Genomic DNA, 16,530 nt, shown 5'->3' on the forward strand with positions numbered 1-16,530 from the left:
CGGTTCCTTTCAAATTTCGTTCGAATGTTGAAAATCGAATAAAATTAACGATCCGTATTTCAGAAAGTAAATATATGGATCGGAAATTTTTATGCGATTTTTTACGTGGTTTCCATACGACAATATTTGAATGAATTCGAAAGCACAGCTCCAAATATCATTTAAATAGACTTCAAATTAATATTCAGCCAATAAGCCCCTCGAATTAGAAAAAGTAGTCCATTTTTCTCAAAGAGACCTCTTAATAATACAAATTCAGAGATTGGGGGGACATAAAGTCAATGGTCTCAGATGCTATTCATTAAACATGACAAACATTTAAGTTAAAATAAAAAATATTGCTGACGTACACATTATTTCAAAACTAAATAAAAAAAAAAATTGATTTGAAGCCGGATATAATGTGAACGTCAGCAATATTTTTTATATATTTATTTTTTATTTTAACTAAATGTTTGTGGGGTTAAGAGAATAGCTTTAAAAAAGAAACATAATAGCCATTAATCAAAACCAATGTAATGCAATCATTCCGTATGTTATTTTAATTACATTTTGATAATGTTTAAATAAGATCACATATTACTTTAATGATTCATATGTTTGAACTAATTTTAAGGACATATGCACAAATAAAAGTGAAATATTCATTTATTTAATCACAAATGTCGCTCAGGTATTGCAAATACAGTACGCCATTGACTCAATATGTATCCCAGTCATACTATGACAGCGTTTTCTGTGTGTACTAACGACAGCTTTCAGCTTTTGAGCTTTATAGTTGGTCGTGAGTTAGGCATTAAATATTTAAATGAGATGCTTACCTTAGGGGCCCACCAAGTTTTGTCTAAGTATAATCAAATTTATCAGAAGCTTATAACTGGCAAAAGTTTGCTGTAAATAAAGGGTCGAAAGAAATATAATACTTAGTTAAACACAACATAAGCTTTATTAAGTTTAAAAATATAATATAATAATAGTAATATAACAATATGATGTAATAAGAATAAGCAGTCATTTACTTTTATTATTAAAATAACTCTTATCAGGATAAACAATCACCAATAAATGCTCTCAAATAAAATGCATGGTACTTTATAGTTTTAACATTTGAACATTTGTATGTTAATAGTAAATAGTGGACCCATTATCAAAGTTTTAGCTCAAGCACGCTCTAACAACTGTTAACCTTCTATATACTTACTTATCGCCTTACACCCAACTCACCAAAATGGCAGCGTTCTTTAAATGCAATGATTCATTTACCGACAAGGATAAGAACAGATATGTTGACTGCGACGGGTACAGACAAAGGTTTCACAATGAATGTGCGGGTTTAACCAGTTTTGAAATCAGAGTAATTGAGCTAAAGAAGGGGGTCCTTGAGGGTCTTAAACTCATTTCAATACTTCAACGGCGAATTGAATACTTTGAAGAAAAGTTATCTTATTTGGAATCTGATATAAACTTACGAATCAATGACATGCAAAACAAGCAAAAATCGAATGTAAACACAACGCTACCTAGGAATTTGGTCCCACCAGAATGTTAAGACAGCGATTTTATGCAAGAGGTGCTAGAACGACAGAAATGCATGAACAATGTTATGCTGTTTAACATAAAATTATTACCGAACGAGTCTGAAGCTACTCAAGTAGCCAACCTATTAAGCGAGGTTGCTGGTAAACAAATGCAAGTCCCCGAAGTAATCCAGCTGGGTAAACATAATAGTAATGGGCGTAACTGCATTAGGAGAGTGTCATTTTGAAGTTCTAAATATTTTAAGAAGTCAGATGAAGTTCGGTTCTACTAGGAGGGTATACGTGGAGGCCAATTTGAGTTCTACCCAAAAAAGTGATAAGGAAAGTCAACGATGAGTTGGAACAGCGACAAGTCAATATTGAAACAAATGTAATAATTACGCATGAGCATAGTAGATCCTTTATGGTGACAAAAAACTGAATAAACTCATCACTTCGTCTTATATATCGCTATCTTAGCAGAACGTCCGAGGACTGGGTACAAAAACATCTACGTTCTTATCATCTGCTGCTGTCTGACATCATCGCTCTGACAGAAACATGGCTCCAGCCCGATATTTCTCACTCTGAGCTCTTTACTAAACCATATACTCTATTTAGAGCTGACAGACAGTTAAGGAGAGTAAAAGCCTGGCGTGAAGGTGGGTCCTTGGTGGCAATCTCCAATTCCATTATTTCGGAAAGAGTTGATCTTGGAATGATACACAATTCGTTACCATCTATTATAGATGTTGTAGGTTGTAAGATTACTATTAACTATTTTGTACTTTATCTGCTTGTTGTCTACATCCCACCTACCACTTGTGACAGCAACTTCGAGATTTTCTGTGAATTGGTAGCATCCTTAGATCTACTTGTTTTCAAGCGACTTATTGTTCTTGAAGACTTTAATGTCCCCACATTTGAAGTGAATCAAGCTATATATAATAAAGGTAAACTATTAAATTACTTCTCTACAATTCTTAGACTCAAACAGTATAACCGTTTGCCGAACATGAACGGCAGGTTTCTTGATTTGGTATTTGCAAATGTTAATATTGAAGTCAACAAGAATGAGGTTCCACTACTGAATGAGGACTTGCACTATCCTGCCTTGATGGTTTCTGTGCAAGCTGCTCTATCTCACATTTCAAATACCACAATAAAGAAAAACAAACTGCCTCAATTTAACTTTAGGAAGGTCAACTTTCCACTAATGTATAATCTAATACTGGATGCTGACTGGGATGCTTCTTAATACCAGTCAAATGTGTATCAATGAAGTAAACCATATAAGGCAATACATTCAAAGACAAACGCCATACCGTTGGCACTTAGCTTAAATAGAAGTTCATATGTACCTCAACCAGAACAGGTGTTTGAGAGAAGTAGGAATTACAAGGTTCTACTTTAAGTGTTATGCAAACCAAATATCTTATGAAAAGGTTAACAAAAATCTCTTATTATCTTTTCTTCTAAAAGTTTAACTTTATCCTGAAATAGAGGAACTCAGTCAGTAAAACCATAGAGCCTATAACTGAAGAATGTCCAACCTAACTGAAAAAGTTTATCTACAAGATGCAATCTCTATAATACAAATAAAAATTGTGCAAAACATCAAACTTTTTGACACACTCACGTGGTATTATAAATATAAACGCATTCCTAGTTCTAGAAAAAGACTGTTTTATTCTTTACTAATATATTACCCAAAATTACAGGCTTATACAAAATTATAGGCCGGATATTAAACTTATCGATAAAATAAACAAAATATCTATCCCATTGACTTCGAATATTACAAAAACCGAAAATAACAAAGTATCAAGATCTCGCTATTGAACTTAAAAGGACATGGAATCTTTCAAGCGTAGAGATTTTATCTTTCGTAATATCAGGGCAGGGAGTCGTGACAAAACGATTTAAAATTTTCCTTGATAGCGCATCTTTACCTTCCGGCCTTATCACACTAATGCAAAAAACGGCTATTCTGCACACGTGTCTCGAATAGTACGCAAATTTTTCCTTCCCCTCAGACCATCCCGACCGGTAAAAACGCCGAGAGAATAAAATAATTTTTGGTTTTGTTATCTGAAATTAGGTCTCTAAAAGCAAAAGAAATTTTTTGCTTCCTCGATTGATCACCACTCAAAAGGGTCAAAAGTCAAAAGTCAAAAATTATTTATTGTATTATTTATTGTAGATACTAAAAATATAGCATAGACACGTCACGATTGCTATATAAAGCAATACATAAGGTAAATGTATAGGTATTCCTTATTCAGGAATTTGTCAAAATATATGAACATACATATAATTAAAATAAAATAATATATAATATGCGATTTTGCCAATTTTACTTCTGTAGGTAAAAAATTAAAAAGATGGCTTCCAGAATACAAAGAAGATTTTTATAAAATTGGTAAGTATGCTTTGTGAGCAGTAAGTTGTTTTTACCACAAATATTGTGCTAATGTCGATCACCCAATGTAATCAATTTACTTTTATTTTTAAATATAATTTGTCTGCCTGAGTAGTATATTAAATAAAATTCTAATTATACGTTTTTGAATCACAAACACTCTCTCTATATCCATGGCCCTACCCCATAATACTATGCAGTAACCCAATACACTGTAAACAGAGCTAAAAGTACACATTCATCAGTTCTTTGATATTAAGTGAATTTTTATGTTGATTAATAAGATAGACACTTTTATTTAATTTTTTACATAGAATATTAATATGTTCCGACAGGGCCAAGTGTTTGTCAATTATGCCTAGGAATCTAGACGATTCTGAATCCGGCAGAAAGTTGCCTAAAAACAAATATATTTGGCTTTCTATATTTATTATATATGTCAATCATATCAGTTTTAGCATGATTTAGCATTAGTTTATACGATTTACACCAATTATTAATTTCAGTTAGACATGACTAGACTTTGCGTTGTAAGTTTACTGAATCCAGATCATAAATAACAGCTGTTGTGTCATCACAGAAAATAAAGATCTTCGCACTTTTAATAAATTCTGCTAAGTCATTTATAAAAACTGTAAAAATAAGCAGTTTAAGTACCCTACCCTGTGGTGTAACCAGGTTTATCACAAAATTTGCATATTGTTCATTTCCTATTATTACATTAAACAGCCTATCGGTCATAAATTACCGAAACATTGAATTAATATTCCCTCTAATCCTCACTCTCTCCAACTTCTCACTCACATATGTTGGGTCCGCTGTATCAAAGGCTCGCGAGATATCAATTGAGGACTACAGGGGAAGAACGATCTAAGTCACATTTTTATATTTTTGAGAAAAACGAATTTGAAAGTTTGAAGACTTCCATGCACAACAATAAAAAATAAATCATTTTGTACTATTTTTTTATTAGAAGTCATTAACATGGGCAATACTTAGAGACTACTAAAAATCATAAAAAAATAAACAGAATTTTGGAAAAAAAAATAATTGAAGATTCCTTCTCTTCGGTGTACCGAGAAACGATCCAAGTCCACAAGAATTAGGTTTGAACGCCGCTATAACAAGAATACAACATTACTAAGGACCTTAATATTTGACCGTTGTAGCTTACCTTCATTCCGAAGTAGTGCGTCATGTTTGGCACGCACATTATAATAGACATTGGTATTGATACTTACTTTTGCTGAAAATGAAATTACTTACCCCAGATATGGTTACTTACCATATCTGCATCATCTACAGTCCTATTATTAGCATGATAAGGCAAATTAGTGTAGTAGATTTGTGATGTTTCATCTACAAACTTCTTAAGTTCCTGCAGTTGGTCATACTTCAACTTGGGAATAGGAATGAGGCCATTGTAAAGTTTGTACGGTGTTGCAGCCATTATGCCTGGCCTTGGGGGTGTTAAAACAAAACTTGACATAGCTCCATTGTAACTTTCTCGCATTTGAATTGTTCGTGGATGTTGATGGCTTATTATTAGTTCTTTTATTGGCCTTGTTGGAAATGGACAGGTTTTTTTATATTGAGAGGTTAAAAATTTTGTCCATGCATGGAAAATGTCTGTAGTACACTCAATAACATTAAATGGCATGTGCATTGCATGTCCACGTGCCCTCGAATTGGAAATGTAATTTTGATTTTATCAAACCTACCTTCTTTATGGACCATATGATGTAAGAGGCGTATAATGATGTAATTCTTATTTTGGCCTGCGCATGAGTCGCAAAATATTTCCAAACATCTAACAGTTTGTCCTAGAATATTATGGCAAAAATCATGTAATAAAGACGCGACTTCATCAGCACCTTTCTTGGCAATAGTCTCAGGGTATGTATAAAAAACAGCCTCATTGGTTGAGGCCTTATGAATATTAAAACTGACAAAGGTCAATTGCCTGTTTTAGTATACATCATTGGTAGTGATGTTGGGTGTAGGAAGATTTTTGGGAAAGTCCATGGTTATAGCTTCAATTGACTCATTTTTTCTGGACTGTATTTTAGCGTGTCGCTTTCTAGTATAGAAAGTAGCTGCTTTAAGTTTATGTAATTTATTTTCATTTTCCAAACCTTTAATTTCATTTTGTAATTCTAACTGTGCCTCGTTTTCTATAGTGTTCTTTAGTTTCTCTTGTAGTGACTTCATTTTAACTATGTGTTCAACACACACACTACACGTATCGGAGCGAGGACATCCGAAACTAATATTAAAATCTTTGACGAAAATTTGTCTGTATGCTTCATAACTTATTGGGTCATTGGGGAATTTGTCGCCGTACATTTTGTGCATTTTCTTAACGTTGAGCTCTTTAGAGAGGTAGATCTTTGATGATTTTTTAAGGCTATAATATGACTTCCTACTTTTAAAAGATTTTATGTGGTTACGCACATTTTCAATTAACTGAGAGCTCAATCGGTGAGAGCGATTCTGATGTTTCCCCCTCATATCAGCAAAACAATAACCGCCTTTCTTTAGGTAGTCTTTTATAGTCGGTATTATACGGCGATTGGTAATCCCGTGTAACGATATAAAAGCTTTTTGACATACCTCAATTTCTTCCGTCATGCCGCCCTCGCAATATAGTTGAATTCTTACTTTAAACGTATACGAGTTATCTCTAAGCCTTGCTGTGCTTGCAATGGACTCCTTACACTTCAGAGCCGTGGGTGTATAATTTTATAAATAAACAGTCATCAGTTCAGGTAAAGTTTTATTAACGAAAACTAATTAAAGGTAATCCTTAAAACTATGAGCGTCTCAACTGTAATTCTAACACTAACCTTACAAGTCCCAAGTCACTGTTTTATCTCACTCTCACCTCCAGGCTCCCAGGTTTAACTCCCAAAGAAAATAGATGTGCTAAGCCAATAACGCCAATCTCGAACCAACGACGAGTTTATACTTTAATGACGGCGACGCCTTCTATATTTCCCCGAGTCTCAAACCAGTTCACAAACAGGTGAACAACCCAAAAACAGTTGGGTCCCTGACGCGAAACCTCTCGCAGTCAACAGCTTTCTGCCTGTTTCCCTCCCAGCTCGTCGTCTCTCGATCGTATCTCGCTCTTCTTCCCCGAACACTCGCAACATACGGCGCAACCATGTTGCCGCTGTATCCGATAATTAGGGGACACATGTTACATAGCCCCCCTATTGAATTGCGATCTACCCTGAACCAATTCAATACCATCAATATGTCACCAAACTCTTACACTAAAATTAAAACTTTCTTTACCCGGGTTGTTGTTACCTAGAGGACTACACGAGAGGACACTGCGATACGCGCACCACGACACATTTTACCTTCTCACTGCACTAATCTAACCTATTCCTGAATCTACTTTATACTAGTTTAACAAGTTAACTTAATATCTAAATTTCCTCAACAATATTGTGGAAGGGCCTTAAATTAAAAACATTTTGAACAGACTTGTCTCCAAATTCATTTTCGACCTCGTAGGATTTTGGACCCCTGATTCTTATAACTGTATAGGGCCCTTCAAACAACAAGAACATTTTCTTGATAGTGCGATTTTCTGCTGAGGAAATAGAGTCCTAACCAAAACACGGTCACCCACCTTAAACGTTATTATATTTTTACCCCTCTCATGTCGAATCTTCCTTTTTTCTGCCTTTGTTTTTAGCCCGTTTAGAGCTAACTCTAACTTTTGTTCTCTGCTTTGGGTGATTCTGTCCGCTGGATAATCAAAAAGTTTTAAAAATAAATTTTCTTTTTCCCTTCCAAAATGCAAAACATTCGGACTGTACCCGGTACTACCATGAATCACATTATTAATGTATGACTCAATTTGATCTAATACACATGCCCATTTGGTGTGCCTATCATGGCACAACAATCTCAACAACTGACCGATCTCTCTATTTACCCTTTCCGTCTGGTTTCTCCCTTAGCGCTTTTAACCAGGACTTGCTCGTAAACTGTGTTCCGTTATCCGATAATAAAACCTTAGGTTTACCTATAATTTCGATATAGTTGTTCAAACAACGTAAAATGGTAAACGTAGTTGCTCTTTTTAAAGACTTTAAATAGACATGTTTACTAAAAGCGTCTACAAACGCGAGTAAAAACACGGCCCCTCCTCTAGACACAGGCAGAGGTCCCATCAAATCGACACATACAACCTCATTTATACCTTCGGGCACCACACTATGCATCTCTCCCCTCAAATGTGAAAAAATTTTTGTCTTTTGACATTTCAAACATCCTACCAATATCTTTCTAATTGTAGCTCGCATTCTGGGAAAATAGCAATATTGACTTAAATCAAGGAAACACTTTTCCGCCCCAAAATGACCATTTTCATCATGATGCCATTTTACTAATTAATAATGTTAGTTTTCGGTATATAGATTTTAAAACCCGGGTTAATTTCAGTACCTTTTCTAAATAGGAAGTTATTATGAACTACATACCACTCTCTATATCTTGGCAATGGATCAGTCTTTCCTAACTCAGAACAGATAAACCTACAGTACTCATCATTTCTTTGAGCATCCAACAGCTTTTTCATATCTACCTGTGCAGATTTTAGTAATTCACTCCTTAGCACCCTAGCCACTTCATACTCCTTAGATTCAAACACCGGATTTTCGCGTAAATCTTTTAGCTGTGCTCTATCTATCGAATTTCTTGACAACAAGTCGGCCAACCTATTTTCTGAGCCCTTACAATATTCAACCTGGATATCATACTCTTCGACATAGAGCATCCAGCGAGTTAAACGGGAATTTACCAGTTTACATGACTTTAAAAATGACAAGGCCTTATGATCACTGATTACGGTCAACGGCCGCCCGAGAACAAACACCCGCCATTTTTTTAGACAATATACTACACCCAACATTTCCTTTTCCGACACTGAATACCTAATCTCTGGACCTCTTAAACTTCTACTACTGAAAGCCACAATCCCCTTTTCGCCATCATCACATAGTTGAAACAAACACCCCCCAATCGCAAAATTCGAAGCATCTGTTTGAATAAAGAACATCTTTGCCATATCTGGGTGTTTCAACATCACAACATCTAGAAATGCTCGCTTTACGTTTTCAAAAGCATCTTGGCACTTCAAACACCATTTCCACGAATATCCCTTTTTAAGAAGATTTAAAAGTGTTGTGCATAAATGAGCAAACTTATCGCAGAATCTCCTATCAAAATTTACAACCCCTAAAAAAGATTTTAGCTGCTTAACATTCACAGGTGTAGGAAACTCCTGAATTGCAGAAATTCTTTCCGGGTCCATTTCTACTCCCGAAGACGAAATAATATGTCCTAAAAATATTACCGATTTTCTAGCAAAAGTACACTTTCGAAGCTTAACTGTAACCCCAGCGTTTTGAAACTTTTGAAAAATTATCTCTAAATGTTTTAAATGTTCAGCTGCATTCTGGGAATAAACTAACAAATCATCAACATATGGAATAATAAAACCGTCAACCTCCGATGTTAAAACCCGCTTTAACGCCCTTATAAAACTTCCAACTAAGATGGAAAAACCAAAAGGCAAAACCTTAAAAATATAGGTCTGACCCTCAAATGAAAATCCTGCATACTTTTGATGGTCCTTTCTTATGGGAACTTGCCAATAAGACGCAGTTAAATCAATGGTACTAAGACACTGGTTGACTGGAAAATTATAAATTAACTCCGAAGGGTTAGGAGGCATGACATGATCCCTTGCCATCCTCCGATTTAAAAAAGTCGCATCCATGCATACCCTAATAGAAATATCTTTCTTTCTTACAACTGTTTAAGGGCTCACATATTCGGTCCGCCTCTCTTCTATTACATCCCAATCCACCATTTCCTTTATTTGCCGTTTTACCTCTCCACGAAAGGCGTGGGGAATGGGGTATGGCTTTATATAAAAAGGTGAGTAGTCATTAAGAATAATTTCATGTTCATAAGTCGTCAACCTTCCTGGTTGATCAGAAAATATTTTTTTGTATTTTAAAAGCAATGAACATAACTCTTTTTTTCCGGTTCGAGCAACACTTCTGACTTAAAGGCGGTACTATACATATCCTCTTCGGAATATTTGTTGCAATTCTTTAACTTGCTTAAACATACCTCTTCCGATATTTCGCTAACAGTTAAATCAAGACTCTGGCCCTTCTCTGAAAGAAATGGAATTTCGACGACATTTCCATTAAAAGATCCCTGTATCATAGATCCGCCAAAATCTATTTTAATTGCAAAATCTTGCATCCAATCCGACCCCAGTATTAATTTTCTAGTTAAATTTGGAATAACTAGACAAGCATACTCAAATTCTAATTCCCTTATTTTAAATTTAAGAAAAACTTGCTCCCTTACTTTTACATTTTTATTTCCCCAAGCGCCAACTAAAGTAGCGCAACGTGCAGGGATTTTTGGGAGAAGTGAGTTTTCTTGAAGTAAAACTTATAACAAACTATCTGAAATTCCCGTGACCTGGGAACCCGAATCCACCAAACCAGTTACCACATGTCCCTCAACTTCCAGACCTACTGTGGGTGACGTCACCATTTTCGGAGTATTGCTCTCTTCCTCACTCAACAAATCTTCGGACATGTCCCTGTTAAAAATTGTATTTATTGTACCGGAATGTTCATTTCGATTTTCAGGGGGCCGATTGTCTGATCGATTATTCCTACGAGACTCGGTCCTATCCTGAAAATTATTCGATCGGTATGCTGAATTTCCCGAATTTCTATTAAACCCGACTCTTTCCCTTTGGGAAACCCCGTTATTGGGTTCGTAAGTAGAATCAACCCGCCTTAAATAAATCTCTACCTCATCTATCGTCTTTAAACCCAAATTTAAAATGCCACGCCTTATTTCAGGTGAAAAATGTCTTACAATCATATCAATAATTTCTGTCTCTGTAAAAGATTGGGTTAAATATCCCGCTTTTTTAATAATTTTAAAAAAATAATCTGCCTTCGAACCCTGTTCATAAGCACCGTATTTAATCCTGGCCAACGTTTCCCTCTCTTTTTCCCACCCCCCAATAACGTTGTAAAAAGGCACTCTCAAATTCATTAAAATCATTAAACTTTTTTATTTCCACCCAATCCAAGGCAGAACCCCTCACAGCATTAACAGCAAACCACAACTTTTTTTCGTGAGGAACACCGGCTTCTTGAAACAATTTATTTAATTTTTTTATAAAAACAACCGGGTGCAATGAACCACCTGGTGAAAAGAACAAATTTTGCCCCCCTAAATCTTTCCAAACCGAAATATACCCTCTGTTAAAGGAAGATTCGTGACATGTTGAGCCCTGAGAGATATTTAACTGATTCAACTCCTCTGTATTTTGCTTAGGTTCGCCCAAATCTGTTTTTAAACTTAGACTCATATTAGCAAAATTCTGATCCAAGTTTTTACAAATACTACTACTTAAATCTCGTTGAAAATCTTGGAAACAAGCCCTCAAAGCATCCGTAATACCCCTGCTTAAATTCTCTACAACATCAGACAATAATCTAGGGTTATTGCCCTCGGTATCGCCCTCATCCTCAGCTACCCCAGACAAATCTGAACGCGACATCTCTACAATACACTTTCCTATTCTAGGCATGCAAAATTAAACTATTTTTTTTTATAGGTATTACAGGTAGACGCTTTTAGCAGCGAAAATAACTGTACATAAAATAAATTGTATGACAACAATAACCTCAAACTGTTTATTTTGGAAAAAACTGCCTCTAGTTGAGCGCCAAATGCAATTGACTCCTTACACTTCAGAGCGGTGGGTGTATAATTTTATAAATAAACAGTCATCAGTTCAGGTAAAGTTTTATTAACGAAAACTAATTAAAGGTAATCCTTAAAACTATGAGCGTCTCAACTGTAATTCTAACACTAACCTTACAAGTCCCAAGTCATTGTTTTGTCTCACTCTCACTTTCCTCCAGGCTCCCAGGTTTAACTCCCACAGAAAATAGATGTGCTAAGCCAATAACGCCAATCTCGAACCAACGACGAGTTTATACTTTAATGACGGCGACGCCTTCTATATTTCCCCGAGTCTCAAACCAGTTCACAAACAGGTGAACAACCCAAAAACAGTTGGGTCCCTGACGCGAAACCTCTCGCAGTCAACAGCTTTCTGCCTGTTTCCCTCCCAGCTCGTCGTCTCTCGATCGTATCTCGCTCTTCTTCCCCGAACACTCGCAACATACGGCGCAACCATGTTGCCGCTGTATCCGATAATTAGGGGACACATGTTACATAGCCCCCCTATTGAATTGCGATCTACCCTGAACCAATTCAATACCATCAATATGTCACCAAACTCTTACACTAAAATTAAAACTTTCTTTACCCGGGTTGTTGTTACCTAGAGGACTACACGAGAGGACACTGCGATACGCGCACCACGACACATTTTACCTTCTCACTGCACTAATCTAACCTATTCCTGAATCTACTTTATACTAGTTTAACAAGTTAACTTAATATCTAAATTTCCTCAACAATATTTTTTTTGAATTTTTTTTGCCATTACGTCAGTACAATTCTTTTATTTCCAGTTTTTTTTTAAGTCAACTATTTTCTTAACTTTTGTTTTCATGTTATTAAACTTTTTCAAAATTTGTTTTGTGTCTAGATTTGTTCCCATTATTTTATTAAAACCAGTTGTTAATTTTTTTAGTGCATCTTCTTTTTCGTTTTTAATTTTTGGTGTCATCTTTTATATATAGGACGTTTATTAAACAAATGTAAAATACAATTTTAATTCAATACTAATCTCGATATTAATACATATTTTACCATAAATTTACCGTAATAAACGTTTATAAGTATTGTCGAAAATGCAAAAATCATTTTGCTTTTTGTGTGATACTTTCTTACACTTTTTCACTTCAATATAAGTCTTTGGGTATATAATTTAATATTTGTTTTCTTTTTGGTTCACAAAACTGTTTAAATCCTCTCGCGATAGTACCCTCAGTAACCAGTCTGAAACTTTTCTTTTAAAACTAATAAAACTTTCACAACATTTAATATCATCAGGGATTTTATTATATAGTCTTGGAGTTAGGTATAGCCAGCTTCTCTGTCCGCACATTTTTTTGCATTTTGGAATAATAACTTTATTTGAAGACCTTAAATTATAGTTTATTTCGTTTGAAACTAAACTTTCTTGAGGTTTCTTAAACGATCTTAAGAGCATTCTATAACAGAAAAGCTGTCTAATATCCATGACACCACTTATGCCATATAATGTATCCGATGGAAAAAACCTACTTTTGTTAAATACAATTTTAAGTGCCCATTTTTGAGTTATTTCTAAACTTGTAACATGTGAGTTTAGCACTCCTCCCCAACCAATTATTCCATAGTGACTGCACTAATGAAAAATATAGAGTTTTTAATTGATTCTTTGATAAGAAGTCTTTCAAATAGTTTAATTTTGGCATGACACATCTAATCTTTTGAACAACATATTTGATGTGATGGTCCCATCGGAGGTTGTTGTCTATAATAATTCCTAAATATTTTATAGTCTTTGTCGCAGGTATTGTTTGATTATCCACTATTATGCCTCGACAGTTTATTGTTTTATCATTGGGAGAGAATAATATGCATTTGGTTTTCTCAAGATTTACAGTTAATAAGTTAAAATCAACCCATTTTTTAACTAGCGAAAAATCCCTTTCTGCTTGAATTTTTAATTCCTCCCATGTTTCTCCCTTAAACAAAATAGCAGTATCATAAGCAAGTGATATAGTTTTACCATTAATGTTCAGTTTAAGTAAGCCATTTATATACAAAACAAACAGTAGTGGTCCCAAAACAGTCCCCTGAGGAACGCCACAGGTTATCGACCCAGCCTCACTCATTACTCCACCGATTTTTGTATATTGTATTCTATCACATAAGTAGCTCTTTATGATATCAAATATTTTTCCTCTAAGGCCATATCTTTTGATTTTTTCTAAGAGCAAGGAGTGCGAAACTGTATCGAACGCCCTGGCCAGATCAACAAAGATACACAATGTCGGGCTGCTTTCATCAAGATTTTTATATATTTGTGATGTGAGCCCAGCAATTGCATCCTCCGTCGATCTACCCTCCATGAACCCATACTGATTCTCGGATATCAATTTGTATTTTTTTAAGAATTTCATGATTCTACTTTTTAGCACTTTTTCAAAAATTTTTGCTATGTTTCTTAACAGCGAAATTGGTCTGTAGTTTATAATATCCAGTCTACTTCCAGATTTTAGCAAAGAAGAAATAATACCTATTTTTAATGGTTTTAGAAAATATCCCTTTTTTATACATTTATTTATTAAAAATGCTAATGGGTATGAGATTTGACTGTCTATTAATTTTAAGATTTCAGTACGTATACCATCAAAACCGGGGGATTTTTTTGTCTTTAATTTTTTTATAATCTTTAATATTTCTTGTTCAGTAACAAAATTAAGAAACATATTGTTTGCTATTTCAGGTTCGTTGACAATAAAATTTTTAGGTTTTTTAATTTTTTTGGCATAGTTTTCCCCTACTGAGCAATAGTGTTTATTAAATACGTCGGCTATTTTTTTTTTATCAGATATAATTTTATTTTTTGTATTTATTTTTCCAATTTCCTGATTTTTTTGGTTTTTGTTACAAATTTTATTGACTGAATCCCATAGGCATTTGGTGTTTTGTTGGTTACTTAGGAGTTTTTCAAAATATTGTTTTTTGAGGCGGCGATGGATTTTGCAAGACTTCTTTTACACATGTTGTAATTTTGTTTTAGAGTTAAATTGTTAGGAGATTTTTTTAAGTCTTGATGTAGTACATTTTTACTATTAATGGCATTTAGTAGGCTTGGACTAATCCAACCCTTCCTTGGAATTTTTTTTTGTTTATTTTAACGTTTTTTGTATTTTTTTGCATGATTTTTATTATGTTATTTATAAAAATGTTCGTCATTTCATCTAAGTCCTTACAAGAGTAAAAATAATTCCAGTCTATTAAAAAGGAGTCTTGTATCAATTTTCCATAATTAATGTATTCTTTAATGATTTTATTTGGACAATTTCTACATAAATTGTTCTGATCTCCTATTTCAATGATAGTTGGATAATGATCCATTATCTTGTAATTTAACAAATAAGCTTTAATATTTTCAGAATTTCCGGATTTAACAAAGTAGTGGTCTAGACAGGATTTCTGTAAATTTCTCTCCCAAGTGCAAACATTATTTACGTACGAAACATAGGAGTTTGCATTAAGAAGGTTAAGATATTCTTGAACATGATTTAAATCTTGTTTTTCCTTTAGGATATTAATATTAATATCCCCACAAATAACGTGAACATCCAACCTAGGCAACTCAGATAAATAATGAAGCAAGTCTGCATTAAAAACGTCAGCATCTGTGGACGGTGGTCTGTATATAGCAGTAATTTTAAAAGATTCATTTTTTGTTGAGTTAGAACAATATCAATAAAATTTATATTTGACAATTTTTTTATTTCATATTTATAACTGAACTTTTGACTAATGTATACAAGAACACCGTCATTTTTATTAATATTGCCATGATTGTAAAGCAAATCATATCCTGAAATATTTAAAATATCTCTGTTCAATATCTGAAAAGTTTCTGTCAATACTATGATATCAAAATTTACCTAATCTGTGACAATAAGAGCAATAAATTATCAAGATTTTTAACAGCACTACAGATATTTAGTTGAAATATTTTTATGGAATTATGATTAAAACATTTTGAGTTAATACTGTTTAAATCACTGCACAATATGGTTTTATACTCGTTAGCTTCAAAGTTTAATATATATGGATCCATTTTTCTTTTGTAATTAATTTAAACTAAAAACTATATTTAATATTTACTAAATTACCTACTAAAATTTTACACTTTTTTTTTTTGTTTGTTATTGTGCGCTTACCCGATTAGTTTTTAGACCTTGTTTTAATTCTATTTGCATCAGATAACGACGAAGTTTTGGTTTTAGTTAAAGGCTTTTTACTTGATATGTTCTTCGGTGTTTCTTGGTTGCTAGTAGAATTATTTGTGGATTCTTTGTGATTTGTGATTATTTTGTTTCCTTCATTTTTCCTGACTCGATTCTCCTGTTGCTGCTGGTGGATCTGTATATCTTCCTCCGCCTTGTCTTTATTATTGTGTTGTACTGTGTCTTCAAATGCTTCATCCAAATCTCTACTTACTGTTGGGGTAGCTGGAGCACTATTGGGACGTCGATCTAAAACGACATATTCGCCTTCATCCAGTTGTTTTGCAGTATATCCTACGTATTTAATGTAAAGTTTAAATCTTCTTATGTAACTGCTTTCATCTGGTTGTTGATTCCTTATAATTTTTAAATAGTTTCTTAATTTTCTCAAGTCCTCCTGTTGATTTTTGGTCAGATCATCCGAAATCCCAATTTTTGTTCCTTTTAGTTTCTTGAGATTAACCAGTATATGCTTTTTTCTTAAAAAACTTACAAACTCGATTTTGATAGGACTATTTTCGGATTTTCCTAA

The 16,530-nt window shown here is 34.0% G+C and overlaps 2 protein-coding genes across 3 annotated transcripts in view; one reads left to right on the forward strand and one right to left on the reverse strand.

The window, feature by feature from the left end:
* The window catches only part of LOC126744737 (oxytocin receptor-like), a 504,438-nt gene that overhangs the window by 94,817 nt on the left and 393,091 nt on the right, over nucleotides 1–16,530 (forward strand). The window lies entirely within an intron of this gene.
* Nucleotides 1–16,530, reverse strand: part of LOC126744740 (uncharacterized) — a 270,706-nt gene that overhangs the window by 12,000 nt on the left and 242,176 nt on the right. The gene's annotated exons all lie outside the window — the stretch shown is intronic.

Source organism: Anthonomus grandis, chromosome 14 (genome assembly GCF_022605725.1).
Source record: "Anthonomus grandis grandis chromosome 14, icAntGran1.3, whole genome shotgun sequence".
Lineage (NCBI taxonomy): Eukaryota > Metazoa > Arthropoda > Insecta > Coleoptera > Curculionidae > Anthonomus > Anthonomus grandis.